Raw genomic sequence first — 17,152 nt, forward strand, 5'->3', positions numbered from 1 at the left:
CTTAATTTCTTCTATAACCCAGTAGTTTTTGAGCAAGGTGTTGTTCAGTTTCCACGTGTTTGGTTTTCTTTCCTTGCTTTTTCTGTTATTGATTTCTACTTTTATGACTTTATGGCCAAAAAAGATGCAGATGAGCAAAAATCTTAATGCTGCACACCAAATGTATCTTGCCACTCATAAGGAAAACAATGGTAGTGATTATATCAAGCTTTCAAATCTGTAGATGTACTCAGAGAAAAACTAAAGGCATCATCTCCAGTTCTTTCTCTGCCAGCCCTACATTTTCAGCAACTATAAGTAATGCCAAGTTCCTTTCAGGTGGCCCTTTCTCCAAGATGAGAAGACTTCCTGGAGCCTTGCTCAGAATAAACCTCCCCACGTTGGGTGTGGTCATGCCAGACACATCCAAAAATTCAGTGGTTCTCAAAGTCCCCAGACCAGCAGCATCAGTATCAACCCAGAACTTACTAGAAATGCACATGCTCAGGTCCCACACCAGACCTGCTGAATCAGAAATTCTGGAAATGAGACCCAGAAATCTATGTTTTAGCAAGCCTTCCATCTGATGCCACTCAAGTTGGAAAACCAAAGTGACCTGAGAAAGCTGTGCCAAAGTTTCCCTGAGCCTGTGAAAATATCAGCCTTGCAGTTTTACCTTCACCCCCGCTCATGGCTAAGCTCACAAAACAAGGCTGGACAAGTATTCTTTGGGGACACCTCTCTGCTCCCAACCCCAGACTAAGTCAGGTAGCCTTGCTCCCTGAGTTCAAGTGTAGCCAAAACAAAAACCAAACCCGCTGATGTTGAGTCAATTCCGACTCATAGAGACCCCAACGGACAGAGTAGAACTGCCCCATAGGGTTTCCAAGGAGCAGCTGGTTGATTTGAACTGCTGACCTTTTGGTTAGCAGCCAAGCTCTTAACCCCTGCGCCACCAGAACTCCTGAGTTCAAGTGTAGCACTGCATAATTACATCTTTATCTAGGATGAATATTAGTCTTTCTAACTGAACAGTGAGCTCCAAGAGGGCAGAACATATGTTGGTTTCTGCTCACCATTGTATCTTCAGGGCACAGTTTGTGGTCTGGCATACAGTGAGGGTTCAATGAGTACTCACTGAAGTTTATGATGCTCAAAGAGTTGGATGTGGCATTTGTGGCATGTCTGAGTCTCACAGCTACATTCTCAGTCAAATATTTATCAAGCATCTGCCACAGGAGACACCATTCAAGGCACTAGAGCTCAGCACTGTACAAAGCAGAAAACAACACCCCAATCCCCAAAGGAAAAAAAAATCTTGTGTTCATGCCTTCTGAATCTTATTTTCTAGCTGGGAGAGACAGATAATAAATCAAAATAAACTAGTAAAAAAAAAATAGCAAGTTAGACAGTGATAAGTACCGTAGAGAAAAACAAGGTTGGAAAGGGATATGGGGAGTCCAAGGGTGGGCAGTGAGGAAGGCACAGCTTGAACAGGATAGTCAATGTAGACCTCAGAGGAGTCTGTCAGCAAATGTCTTACAGAGGTGAAGGAGCAACCCATGAAAGTACCTGGGAATAAGGCGTATTAGGCTGAGGGAGCACAAGGGCAAAGCTCACCCGGAAGGCTAGAAGACCAGCAGAAAGGCTGGAGTGGGTGACCAAGAAGACAGTATGAGCAGATGAGCTCAGAGAAGCACAAGGGTGGGGATAGATCACATGGGACCTTGCAGGCTGCTGTCATGACTGCAGTCTCTTGTCAGAGAGAAAGGAGAGGGCTGAGCAGAGGAGTAAAGTTATCCCACTTCCCCTGTAAACAAATCAGTTGGCTTCTGTGTTAAGAATAAACTGAAGGGACAAGGGAGGGAACAGAAAGAGCAGTTAGGAGCCTACCACAATCATCTAAGTAAGAGGTACTGGTGGCTTGGCCTCAAGTAGTAGCAGTGGAGGGGTAAGGAGTGGTTGGATGCTGGCTCTAAGACGAGACACCAGATGCCACGGGTTTGCAGATTTTGTTCTGTCACTTAACTCTGCTCAGGGTGACAAAATTAAACTCCCAGAAAGAATATTTTATATGAAATATCTTTATAGGCAAGATAAGCATCTCACATTCTTAAGTAGCAAATAGAGAAAGTTAATAGGCAAATGATATGCCAGGAAAATATACTTGCAATAATAATGATAGGCAAAGGATTGGTTACCTAAAAATATGAAAAAAGACAAATCCTCTAACAGAAAAAAAAAATGGGCAAGAGCATAAAGATAATGGATGACAAATAAGTACATGAAAAGATACTCAACGTCATTCATCACTATAAAAATATACATTGAAAGCACAATAAGCTACTACCATACACTTATTAAAATGGCTAAAATAAAAAACACTGACAAAACCAAGTGTGGGCAAGAATGCAGAGCAACTAGAACTCTCATGCATTTCTTGTGAGAATGCAAAATGATACAGCCATTTTGGTAAACAAATTTGGCTGTTTCTTAAAAAGGTAAACACACAGTTACCGTACAATCCAGCAGTCCCACCCCTAGGTATTTATCCATGTGAAATTAAAACCTCTGTTTACGTAAAAAGTTGTACTTGAACGTTCACAGTAACTTTACTCATAATTGTCAAAAACTGGAAACAATCCTCAACTGGAAATGGGTGAACAAACTATGGTCCATCTATATAATGAAGTATTACTCAGAAATAAAAGGCAACGAACCACTGATACACTCAACAAATGAATGAATCTCAAATACATTACACTAAATTTAAAAAGCCAGACACAAAAAGCGACTTTCCATATGATTCATTTATATGAGCTAAGGAAGAAAGGAAGTTTTGCCTAAAAACAGTGGCATAAGGAAATTTTTAGCAGATTGATGGAACTGTTTTGGATCTTAATTGTGGTGACAGTTATACTACTCTATTGCTTTCTCAAAACACCATAAAAGAAGAATGGTACCTTATGTAATTGAAAAAATGAATTTAATAATTTTTTTAAAAGACAGAATCGGGGTCATCTGATTTCAAAATCTCTAAGCCACCTTAACTGGTTGTCCCTTCAGAGAAATCCCTCTAAATTAAATGCCTGCAAAAAATAGAAAAAAAAAATTCATCCCCATTCAATCCCCTTGCCTCGACTGTCTCCCTTTAGCTATTTCCATCCTCTTCAAGGTCACCTCCTCCAAAAAGGTAGCTCTGATTAGTTCAGATTTATGGATTATTACTTTCTTTGACTGCCTACCCCATACACATGAGTTCTTAATGATAAGTTACATTAGGGGGAGGGCGATGAAGGTTATAATAAAAAAAAAAGGTACTTTTCTCTTTCCTATCCTAAATTCTGAACCAATTTAACAAAAGTGACAAAGATTTAGAATGATGGGTATCAAGATAGAGAATGTGGCTAAACGACGCAGCTACAAATGTCTTAATAATCCAACCCCCCTGTCTAGACCTTAGTCGGTAGGTCTGCAGAATGGGGACACTTAGCCAAATCACTGCATGTGGGTGGTAATCCACTGGGGACAGTGAAACAGAGAGGGGAAAAGACGGACCCCAAAGACAGGGCTCAAAGGCAGTGGCCACACATACTCAGCTGCTCCCCGTCTCATCAATCAGACAAGGGAGCAGAGCCTCTTCTCTCCTAGGGAGCACAGTAGATGTTTCCTCATTGAAGAGCCAAAGAAGAATGCTGCAGAAGTAGAAAATGGATCCCCCAACAACTTATTCTCTCACAATTAAATGTTAAGCTTTCTTAAGAATAACTCTCTATATCTCCTACTGTTCTGTGTTCTAAATGCCTATGGTTGGTTGATTGTAAAGGAGACTTTGTTAACAAGCAAGTATTAAAAATGTGTAAAACATGGAACATAAAGGTTGGATGACTATATACAGTAACTTAAATTCACTTATTCAAGTATTTATTGGGTACTTACTATGGACAAGTTGCTATAGCAAACATTAGGGATTTGCAAAAGTTCGCATGGTTAATTTTTTAGAATCTGAAGAAAAAATCGGTAAACAAAATTATTTAATACAAGGACATTATGGGGAAGTCAGCAAAATAAACAATAAAGATAAAGGAATAAATTCTAGCTGAAAAATGAAGCCTATACGGGACCTATTTGTTAAATATTCACAGAAAACTGTGAGGCCAGGGAATAAATGAAAAACCTACAACTTTGAGGAGAAACAGTCATGGGTTCTAGTCCTGGCTCCACCAGTTACCTGCTGTATGACTGGGCATGTTATTTAACATCCTCAGACTTCAATTTCCTCAATTATAATGAAAGATAAAAGTAGATAATCTGTTAAACTTGTCAGGACGATTGAATTATGTAATTTGGTATAACTCAAGGCAGATAGTAGGGATTCAGTAAATGCTAGTATTCTTCCCTAATTTTTTTTTTTTTAAATCTAACCACAATTCCACATACGCAGTACTTCCCCAGGGCTAAAAGGAACTTCTCATTATTTCATCAGCAACACGTGCTTCGTGCTTCGTGATGTTGCCCCGTTCACATGGGTTATAAGTGGGCCTGTCCTAATTGAATGTGTTCTTTGTGTATCAAAGAAATGGTTATCCCAAAACAGCAGCAGCCCTCATTTGAGACTTCTTGAGTTTGTTGACTTCAAAGCTCTGGACTACTGGGATTGTAACCAACATTTTAAGATTGAAAAGAATAATAATTCTGCAGGCTCTCAAAAGGGTAACACTTATCTTATGAAAAACGAGTTTTGTTTGTGTTTTAATTGTCAGTGTTTATTCTGGGAGATTTAAGGTTATCTACTACCTGTTTTTCTTCCTCTCCAATGCTCAACTTGAAAGTCATTCGAAAGATTTACTGGCATCCGTAAGTATGGGCCCTATACGTATTTCCTACCTGAAATGTGCTCTTACTTAGGAAAAATGTCGAGCTCCAATAACTGTGACCTGTGTAAATTCGAAGGTGCAAATACAAGGAGATCAAGTGAAGTGTTGCTGAATTGTATATGTCACACTACTCAAGATGATCTGCAATTCCCTCAAAGCCTCGTGGTCCTCAATAATTGTGAATAAACAATGTCCTGGAATCCAGAAGGACTATGACACCTGCATTCAAAGTATTGATCTTGCCTCCTTTGCATTTTCTAGAAATGTTCTGGGTGTTCATCGATAACACGACAGTACCAATCTAAGACAGAGACATAGGGACAAACATTCAAACCGCGTGATCCTCGGATAAGAGGCTGCCAGTACCAAATTCATTCTCATTGTCAACGAGAAAATTAGAAGGTGACTTGTAGCATCTAGACTAAGGCATGCTCTTTTCCAGCCTGGTTTGTGTTCTGGCCCTGTGCAACCTGGAATAATGAGAACGTGTGCCTGCTTGGCAATAAGACTGTGTGGGGTTGAGAGACCTCGAATAGATGAGAACTTTGGAGCGTGTTTGGGCCCAGGAATGAACGAGCCAGATTCCCTCAATGCAATGGCTCCTCTCAGGAGATGGAGCCCAAGAGAAATGCTTCATTTACCTTCTTACACCACAGAGATCAAATTAGTTAATACTCTCTCCACTGCCTTAAAATCATTTGAGAATACCTGAGCAAAAAATAAACCAAAAAGTAAGGTCTTGGGAGCTCAGAAAAACTGCATAGAATCAGTTATGAAAGTTTTGAACTTTGGGTATCCCAACTACTATGCAATTATACCCCTCCATTTCATCAAGATGCTACAGAAGTAATTAGGGTAATAAGTATGAAGAATGTTACACTTCTTGGAAAACCAGTGCTTTAGATGTTCAGTAAATGGTATCTTCCTTCCGAATTGCCTTAGCAGCCTTGAATTCTTAATCATTCACTTATCCATTTAATCAATCAAAAAAATTTTCTCTCTTCACTTTTTTCTTCTGACTGCATGGTAATACATGCTTCCTGTAAGATATTCAAATGAAACAGTATTGCATAAAGGAAAAAGTACAAGTCCCTGGAAATCCCAGCAAATGTGTATTTACTTGTTACTCACTTTATTCTAGGCTCTGCGTTAGAGATGCCGTGGAGTTATCAAACCAAATCAGAAAACACTCCTACCCACAAAAAGACTACAACTTATTGAGAGAGACAGTAACTATTAAAATAAGTAAGTACAAGATGAAAAGCAATGCAAACGTAAGGAAAATACAAAGAACTGCTACAGGAGCTCAGAAAAGAAAGAAATTGCTTTTGGTTCAGTATGACCAGGGAAAACTTCTTCCTTTGCAAAAACAGCCCATTTCTATCACTTCTGTGGTCATAGGATTCCGCCTGTCACGTCACTCAGGAGTCCTGCCACTTGGTATTGGAAAGGCTTCCCTAAACTAAGATCTAGGGGTTCAATTCCACTTTCTTACCATTTTCCCAAACATTCAACAATTCTGAATCTGCAGCATACCTCCAAACAAGGCAAACGTGACAGAAAGAATCATTTGATCATTGTCACTTCCCCTTATCACTGTCAACAGAAATGGGGGGAAATACAAAAACAGTAAGACAGAAAAAGGACAAATGCTAAGTCTTCCCTGTTCCCCTCAGAAAAGAAAACTCAGAAAAACAAAGGAGGTCTAAGATGAAAAGAAGGAACCCTGTGGCGCAGTGGTGAAGAGCTTGGCTGCTAACCGAAAGGTCAACAGTTCAAACCCACCCAGAGGCTCCATGGGAGAAAGATGTGGCAGTCTGCTCCATAAAGAGTACAGCCTTGGAGACACTATGGAGCAATTCTGTTCTGTCCTATCAACTTGCTACGAGTCAGAACTCACTCAGCGGCATACAACAACAACAACAAGTTAACAAGGGGAGTCCCTGGGGGGTAGAAGCAGTTAAGGTGCTTGGCCATTAACTGAAAAGTTGGAGGTTTAAGTCCATCCAGAGGCACCTCGAAAGAAAGTCCTAGTGATCTACTTCTGAAAAATCAGCCACTGAAAACCCTATGGAGCACATTTCCACTCTGACACACATGGGGTCACCATGAATCAGAGTCAACTGGACAGCAACCGGCTTTTTCAAGTTGGAAGGAAGGATAAAGGCATACAAACACGCGGGAGCACTCACACACACCAAATATTTAATACATGAGAGCTATCTAGAGGAATGGGAGGATAAAAGTGAGTTTGAAATACATAAAAGCTGCTATTATGCAGAAATTCAAATTTATGCTAGACCCTCTAGACAGGGAGGTGGCTGAGTACAGAGGGAAAGAATCGAAGACCAAGGTTTCACAGACAGCTCTGTCTCTGACAAGCTGAGAGATCTAGAACAAGACAATTAACCCTTCTGAGTCTCACGCTCCTCATCAGTAACATAAAGATAATGATCCTAGCCCTGCATGAGGTTCGAGTGTGATCATATATTGGAGAGTATTTTACAAAACACTATCAACACACAAACCAAATCAAACCTGTTGCTGTCGAGTCGATTCCAACTAATAGTGACCCTACAGGACAGAGTAGAACTGTCCCATAGACTTTCCAAGGAGTGGCTGGTGGATTCGAACTGCCAACCTTTTGGTTAGCAGCCAAGCTATTAATCACTGTGCCACCAGGGCTCCATATAAACACACGTTGTTGTTAGGTACCATCGAGTCGATTCTGACACACAGTGACTGCACGTACAACAGAACAAAACACTGCCCGGCCCTGTGCCATCCTTATAAACACACTGGGCTAAGGTAATCCGCCAAAGTTCCAATGAAAGATTTTTAGATTCAGGATATAAATCTAGATTTTTCCAATGACCAGTCCCAAAGTGCCACTTTCATTGACTCTAAGAACTGGGAAGGATTTAAGTAAGATAATATATAAAAATAACACCTCCTCAAGGGCAGAACGATAATGGGTCCAGCTTTGGTCCCCGACCATGGACATAGTACTGGGCACGGAGTGAACACTCAGTCCTCAGTAAAGCTGGACTGACCTTTCTCCTATCCTCATTCCTGTCCCTTAGCCACTACTGACTCTCTGCTGCACGTTTACTGGTATATCAGCACTGGGTGAGTTACCATCCAAAGGACAAAGTCAAATGGGCACTCCCTTAGCATCTATCTTTCGTCATTATTTATACACTTCCCTTCGTGGGCTGACACAAGTAAAGAGCTGGGCTGAAAGGTCCCACACACTGGCATCACTAAACCAAGCCTCCTGGCATCCTTGCTCAAGAAAAAAAGATGGCATGGGTGGGCAGCGAACCTGCGGGGCAGTCCAGGCACTGAGCAGCCTTGGCAAGCTTGAGGGTAGCAGACCACTCCTGACTGTAGGCCACTGCATTTGCTTGTCATTTGTAAGTGCACAGAACAGAACGCAAGCCCCACTCTGCCACACACTTCACAGCAATATCCTGAAAATTTTGAAATAGAAAAGAGATTTCTCTATTAAATAGGTTCAAGACAAGCCTGAAAATGAATTCTTTATAGGCTAATGGTGTAATATTGGAAAAGAGCTTTGCACAATCCAGTCTTCCTTCCTTGGTGCCCAAGCAGGATTAATGGAAGGCCTGGCCAGCAGTTGCCCGGGGTACAGATCTAGATGAGGTACTAAAGTATGCCCAGAAACGTAACACATAACACAGTGAAGAAAACAGCATTTATGGGAGCTTTCTTCAAGAAAGGAATTGTGCTTAATTTTAAGAAATACTTTGATAAGATGACTGAGGTGGGCGTAGGAATGCCAGTAAGACCTCCCAAGGGCATGCTCCAAAACAAGACAGCACCAATAAAATGCCTTCATGTGGGGTGGGCCCAGCAGCTGGAGGGCTTCCATTTTGTGAAGTGGGGTATGGAGACCATAACGCAGCGCTCTGCGATCAACCCCCTCCATAGCAGCAAATCTGTTACTTCATTTGATTGCTGAAGGGACACCAAACTGTTGGTCTCCTTGGGCCTCCCACATGTCTTGGTCAAGCCCTGCTGGGGATCCCAGCTCTTGTAATTAGAAAAGGTCCTGCTTTTTTCTTTCAGCCCTTCCCCTACCCCAAATATTTTTGCCTCTGTTACTCTATTCATACAGACAATTCACTTACAAATATTGACTGAATTCAAGCACTAGGAATGGAGAGGTGAACATAACACAATCTTGGTCCTAGAGGAATACACGTTCTAGACAAACAACTAAGTTAATATAAGGTAAACTGATGGGAGCTCTAAGAGAGAAACATGCAAATACAACCATGAGGACACAGAGAAGATGTGACACTTACGTAGGGCCTAATAGGACTGGTAATGGCTGACCAGGTGCAAAAGAAGGAGAAAGGATCTCCAGGCTGATAAATGAATGAACCAATGCATAGAAGCCTATGAAGACATGATGTCTTCAGGAAGCTCCAAAGAGTCTATAGTTGTGACAGAACAAGCAATGTAGTGTGAAGTGGTAGGAAATGAGGCTAGAAACAAAGATCAGAGCCAAAACTTGGGAAGTCTTAATGTCAAGCCAGAGGGTTGATATTTTATCCTGCAGGCACTCGGGAATTACCACTGGGGTTGAGCTGGAAGTAGGAGAACACACACGGTCATATTTGTGCTCAGTGAAAGCACTCTGGCAGCAATGTGAAAATTAAAGAATGAGAGTGGTCCAGGATGAGAACAGACCGCAGGAAAAAAGGAGGCATCGTGCAGGTAGAATCAATGGAACTTGATGACCGTAGAGCACAGTGATAAAGAGGGAAGAGTTCTTCTCACCTAATTGACTCCTACTCATCCTTCAGATCTCAGATCAAATGCCACTTCCCAAAGGAAGCTGTCTCAAACCCCAGGAATAGATCAGGTCTCTCTGCGACATGCTCTCAAAGCACACTGGACTTAGCTCAGTTTGTAAGGATATGTTTGTGCGATAAATCGGAATAACATCTGTTTCTACTGCCAGACTATGAGCCTCGTGAGGGTACAACCATGTCTATTTTGTTGTCCATGTGGCCTCAGCATACAGCACAGGGCTTGGCTCATGGAAGAACTCAGTAAATATTACTTGAATGGAATGGACATGGAAAGGCAGGAAACTGAGACTCAGAGTTTTTTAAAGGCTTTAAGGTCTATGGGGTAACAGCCTATTTCATTTTAAGAATGTTGTTAGGTGCTGTCAAGTTAGTTCTGACTCGCAGAGACCCTATGTACAACAGAACAAAACACTGCCCCGTTCTGTGCCATCCTCAGAATCACTGTTATGCTTCAGCCCTTTGTTGCAGCCACTGTTCAGTCCATTTTGTTGAGTGTCTACCTGTTTTTCACTGACCCTCTACTTTACCAAGCATGATGTCCTTCTCTAGGGACTGGTCCCTCCTGATAATATGTTCAGAGTATGTGAGACAAAGTCTCGCCATCCTCGCTTCCAAGAAACATTCTGGCTGTACTTCTTCCAAGACAGATTTGTTCATTCTTTTGGCAGTCTATAGTATATTCAACATTCTTTGCCAATACCGTTAACTCAAAGGCATCAATTCTTCTTCAGTCTTTCTTATTCATTGTCCTTATTCATTTTAAGCATGGGTGTCAAATAATACACACTAGCACACTTATTACATACACACAGTAAAAGTAGATATGAGGATATACAGATACAACAGTTTATTTAGCTTCCCTGTCCATTTCTCCATTCTCTAGATAATCAAGCACTTCTAGACTCTTTAATGAGTCTAGAATAAATCCCTTTAATTTTTCACTTGTTTCAATTGATCAAGGTTTTTTCTGCACATACACAAGACTACGAAATGAAGAAAATAAGGTCTTTTGGATATGGATACTGGAGCAAAATACAACAACAAAATACCACCAAAACCACAGAGCTAAATTAAGTCAACACAAAGCACCATAAAAAGGAAAACTAAAGCATTTAAAGACCTAAAACTCATTACAGACCAAAATGTAAATCTGATTGCAAAATTATCTGCATCTTTAATTTAGAGGTTCATGATCATGCTGGAGGCCGGAGACAAAATTTAATTTAAGGAGCAATTTTGGCCAATCATCCACATTTTCTTTAACAGAAGGGCAGCAGAGACAGAGAATGACGTAGACGATATCCACAGAGGGCCAGAAGAAGGAAAAGCAGAGATGTGATCACATCTCCAAGACACTCGGGTCAGGGCTGGGGAGGCTGGTAAGGCAATGCCGCCCTCCCTGAAACTGAGCTGGTCTGTAATTAGTTTAGGCTGTGGAGGCCTGTATCATTAAAAAGATGATGACTGGACACTTGCCACAATCAAGACAATGTTTCATAATCAAATTAACTCAGCTCAAGAGCTTGATTTGCAGCCTGCTTATGGTTACACATCTAATGGCTCTCAGGGTTTTTGGAGCATATGACATGAGAAACACACGAGGTAAGAAGAACAGAAAAAAACATGAAGCACAGGACGATACGGCCACAGGGCTTTTAGCCACAGACCATTTGAGGTGCGGGGCGGGGGGCAGCACAGTGAGTACAGAAAGAAGAGATCAGAAATTGATCCTCAAGGAACTGAATATAGTTTTTACGAAATAATAATATTAAACCCACATGCTTTAAAATGTGTGTGGCTTAATACTTCAGCAAAGACCATGATGTCGAGCTCCTCAAAGGCAGGGGTCTCCAGGTCATATATCTTCGCATCCCCAGAACCTAGTGTATTGCCCGGAGCAGTGTGAGTACTCAGAAAACTTCTGGAAAATGAACGGGTACCATGCTGTCATAATACTTAGGAGAGAACAATGGAGAAACATGGAAAACCTTTCTGATCTACTGGGAAGTGAAAATGGTATGCACATGGATTGCAACCATGTACAAAAATAGGCACGTCTGAACCAAGGAATACCAAGGATTGCCAGGAGACATCAGAAGCTAGGGAGCGGCAAGGAAGAATTCTTCCCTAGCGCTTTCAGGGAGAGCATGGAACTACCAACACTTTGATTTCGCACTTCCAGCCTCCAGAACTGTGAGCAAACAAATTTCTGTTGTTCTAAGCCACCCAGTTTGTGATTATGCATAATGGCAGCCCTAGAAAGCTAATATACAACTCAATGTCATTCAACTGGTAAATGGATAAACAAACTGAGGTACATTCATACAATGGAATACTATTCAGCAATTAACAAAAGAACAAACTACTGATACAAGCACAACATGGACAGATCTCAAATGCATTATGCTAAGTAAAAGCCAGACTCAAAAGTCTACATACTGTATGATTCCATTTATATGACTTTCTGGGAAAGGCAAAACTATAGGAATGGAAAATAGATCTGTGGATGCCAGCAGCTGGGGTTGGAGAGAGGGGGTTGGCTACAAAAGGCTCCAGGGAATTTGGGGAGGGAATGGAAATGTTCTATATGCTTATGGTGGTGGTGGTTACACAACATAAAACCAAAACACCAAAAGAAAAGGAAACAGGCATATCTGAAGACAACTAGAAGACAATGTGCAAAAACGAAAACCATGGTGCTGGGTATTGGGATTCTGCTTGTGTTTTTTTTCTCCCCCCTAAAATCGTCTTTAATGTTGTCAAAATGTCATCTTTTCCATTTCAAAATCTACAAACGTTTTCATGTTGGATGGAGAGAAGAAAGTGGGCTGTGAATGAACTGCTAGCTTACAGGCTGTCTCAGTCACCTAGTGCTGCTACAACAGAAATACCACAAGTGGATGGCTTTAACAAAGAGAAGTTTATTTCCTCACAGCAAAGTAGGCTAAAAGTCCAAATTCAGGGCGTCAGCTCCAAGGGAAGGCTTTCTCTCTCTGTCGGCCTTCTTCTTATCAGTGTTCCCCCCGACTAGGAGCTTCTCCGCGCCGGGACCCCAGGTCCAAAGGATGCGCTCTGCTCCTGGCACTGCTTTCTTGATGGTATGAGGTCTCCCGTCTCTCTGCTCACGTCTGTCTTTTTATATCTCAAGAGATTGCCTCAGGACACAGTCCAATCTTGTAGATTGAGTCCCGCCTTACTAACACAACTGCCATCCATCGTCCCTCATTAACATCATAGAGGCAGGATTTACAACATATCGGAAAATCACACAATACCAGGAACCATGGCCCAGCCAAATTGACACATACATGTTTGGGGGGACATAATTCAATCCATGACACAGGCTAAGGCTCAAACTCCCTAGCTTTGCACTGGGTACCCTTTGTGATCTGGTCCAGCCAGAAACTCCATGAAACTCATTTCATATCCTAACCCTCTTCCTTTCTTCTTTCCCATCACAATGAATTCCTTGCCCTTTCCACAATAAAGTTTCACTCTCCCCACCCCCACCCCAACACACACTGTTCTCACTACCATTCTTCATAAGGCTAAATCCTACTCAGTCTTCAAAACACAGCCAAATATCCCCTCCTCTGAGAAGCCATCCCTGATTCCCCAATCTCGTTGCCACTCCTGGGCATTTCCACAGCAACTTATCTCAGTACACTTGTCACACTACTCTCCAATCACTCGTTCTTGTTTTTTCCTTTCTCCTCCACTATCCTGGACGCCACCTACAGATAATGTAAAGACACCTGGGGCTACAAAGGCCAACGGATGACCCACGGTCTGCTTTACCGAACTGTGACAGCGTGGTCACCTATTCAAGATCCTCTGGGTTGTAAGAAACAGACATCCATTGAAACTATTTTCAGTACAAGTGGGAGTTTATTATAAGGACACAGGGGCACTTCTCAGAGCCTGAGGGCAGAAAGTGCAGTCACTGAGGTCTGGACCCAGGAGCTGGCAAGTCCACCGAATCAAGGAGCCACTCTCAGCCTCACTCTCTCCCTCTCCCTCCCTCCCTGCAGCCTCAGCCCTCTAACCTCTCCACAGGCCTGCTCTATTCCTCTCTTTCAGAAAGACAGTTGTATAGGGGTTAAAAGCATGAACCCAGGCCCCCTCGGGTCATATCCTTGCTCTGCCATTAACCAACTACTTGACCTTGGGCAAATCACTCAACCTCTCTGTGACTCAGTTTCCTCATCTGTAAAATGGGAATAAGAAGAGGACCTACCTCTCAGGGCTGTTAGGAGGATTACTGAATTAATCTACATACACCTGCCCACAGCAACCATGTTTACCCATCCAGCCAGTCTGAGTATCTACAAAGCACATCTTAGACCCAAATCCAACTTCTGGGAAAGACTGGCCCAGCTTGAGTCAGCTGTGCATCCTTGATCCATTCAGCTGTGGCCACGGAACCAAATCACACAGTACAAACACGACCACCAGGGCCCGCCCTTGAGGGCGAGAGCTGGGAGCAATTCTCAGAGAAAGGGGCCACGGGCTGGGCAGATACCACAAACCAACCAACCAACCAAAGCCAGCAAGCATCCTCTCATGGGCCCACGCAGCCACACGCATGGGCCTGCCTTGACTCACAGCTGGGCCTCTTCACCTCACGGTCCTGGGCAAGGCTCTTATTTTAAACACACAGCTGCCTGGCTGCCTGCAATGGCACCTCAGGGAGAGCCACACGCCGCGCCGGCACTTAGTAAAGGCTTAATGGTGATGCTGGAGACGCTGATAAGAACAACAGGCCACACCTCGGGCTGCTGTTTCCTCCCAGCAGTTCACTGCTGGGCCATCTGGCTTGGAGGCGGAGGCGGCACATCCCTGTAACTCGGCTAACATGGCTGGGTTCTGGGGCGGACCCTCATCGACCCCATCCAGCTGATAGTTAGGCAGATTTACACCCCACTAAATCCACTGTCACGCTAGGACCTCCTCCTCCCTTCCAGGGCTTACAGAACACTGGCACAGCATCTGGTAACACAAGACAAAAGGCCTCCCAACAGAATTAACCACTGGACTTCCAGGTGCTATGTTGCTGCGCTAGAATTCCGAAGTAAATGTGATCAGCTGGGAGAACTGCATTTTTTAAATAAAAAGAAACTCACCATAGCCTTGGGTTCTAACCTGTCCCATAAACAAAATCCCACTTACAACAATATGTCAAGCTAACTTTACACTAGGATAATCTCTTTAACCAAAGCCAAGATTTGTAGAATGTGTATCTTCAAAGTCCACTCATAACCAGGGCTTCGAACCAGTTCCTTCCAATTCAGACCCCTACCGAGAATTTGCATTTCCACCCCACATATACTGAATCAGAATCTATAGTTCAACAAGATCCCCAGGTGATTCTTATGTATAACAGATGTGCAGAACCACTGCGCTACTGGTGGTTCTCAGAATTGGTCCGTAGCCAGCAGCATTAGCGTCAGCTGGGAACTCGTTAGTAATGCAAATTCTCAGCAGAGGTTCAAACCAGAACAAACCAGTCTGAAGCCCTGCTCATAACACAGTACCTCACTCAGTCCTCAAAACAGCCCTGAGTAGGTGCGTATTGTTATCCTCATTTCACGGAAGGAGAAACTGAGACTCAGGAAGGCTAAGGCAGTTGCCTAAGATGACATAAGCTGAAAACAGCAGAGCTCTAATTCAAACACAAGTTTGCTAGTGTCTTGCCCACGGTGTTCTCTCTAGCCTGCCTGCCGTCACTTACTTTCCCTAATTTCAAACCAAGAATCATCTTCTCTGAACTATTTGTGTGGACACAGGTGAGCAGGGATGTTCTGCGGCAGTGCTGGGTAAGTCAAGCTCTACACCACCCAGCCAGAACTGCTAATCAGATTCACATATTCAGCTTCCCTGTAAGATTTATTTGAATAAATAAAAGTGTATTGTGTTACTATTTTCACGGCCACGATCACCTCCATCTCCATCACAATCACATTTCTTCAACACCTCCCGGGTACCAGTCAGAGCCCAGGAGTGATGTGAAAGGTTAACGCAATTGGCTGCCTACCCAAAGGCTGGAGGTTCGAGCCCACCCAAAGGTGCCTCAGAAGAAAAGCCTGGCAACCTACTTACAAAAAATTAGCCACTGAAAACCCTAGGGAGCAAAGTTGTACTCTGACACACATGGGGTCACCATGAGTTAGAGTCAGCCTGACTACAACTGTTTTGTTTTGTGGTTGGGTGGCAGCAGACACTGTGCTAAGTGCTTTAAACATTATTGCAGATAATCGTCACAGTGATGAGGTACTTTTATCACCCCCACTTTACAAATAAAGAAACTGAAGCCCAAAGCAATAAGCCTTGCCCAAGTTTACATAGCAAGTAGCCAAGTAGCATTCAAATCCAGAACCATCTGATTCCAGACTCTACACCGCCATTACTGGTGTTCAGAGAAATTAATTTCCAAGAAATCAATATCAAGATCTCATCGCTTCTCTCTTTGATAAGAATATTCTGCCTTTGAATTTTTAGCTCTCGATTATAAGTAAAATATACTAGCAACTACCTAGTATAAAATGGGATTTTGTTTATGGGAGAAAATATTGAAGTTGTCAAGGATTTCGTTTTACTTGGATCCATAATCAACGCTCATGGAAGCAGCAGTCAAGAAATCAGATGATATATTGCACTGGGCAAATCTGTTGCAAAGGATCTCTTGAAAGTATGGAAAAGCAAAGATGTCACTTTGAGGACTAAGGTGCACCTGACCCAAGACATGATATTTTCAATCGCCTTATATGTATGCAAAAGCTGGACTATGACTAAGGAAGACAGAAGAAGAATTGATGTCTTTGAATAATGGTGTTGAAGACTGTTGAATACACCATGGACTGCCAGAAAAATGAACAAGTTTGTCTTAGAAGAAGTACAGCCAGACTGCTTCTTGGAAGAGAGGATGGCGAGACTACATCTCACATACTTTAGACATGTTATCAGGAGGGACCAGTCCCTGGAGAAGGACATCATGCTTGGTAAGGTAGACGGTCAGCGAAAAAGAGGAAGACCCTCGACGAGATGGATTGACACAGTGGCTGCAACAGTGGGCTCAAGCAAAACAATGATTGTGATGCTGGCCCAGGACTGGGCAGTGTTTCGTTCTGTTGTACATCAGGTTGCTATGAGTTGGAACCATCTTGATGGCACCTAACAACAACAACAAACACCCCAAGTCCTTTCTACAGGTGTGTAGGAAAATAGGTAAACAGGATTACTTGTAAGATTTTGAATAGAAAGTATACATGAAATAGACACTTCAATAAATTTTGCTGTAGTATGAAGAGCAATCTCATTTTCAAATGGAGAATTCTGACTTATATATGTGGGGAATTATAATTATCCAAGTGGGGTTTATTACATATACCACTTCAAGGAATGCTGTGAGTTTAAATGGATTTGAATAGCAGGGGCAGTCTAAAATCAGTCAAC

The sequence above is a fragment of the Trichechus manatus genome, unplaced genomic scaffold (genome assembly GCF_000243295.1).
Source record: "Trichechus manatus latirostris isolate Lorelei unplaced genomic scaffold, TriManLat1.0 scaffold00001, whole genome shotgun sequence".
NCBI lineage: Eukaryota > Metazoa > Chordata > Mammalia > Sirenia > Trichechidae > Trichechus > Trichechus manatus.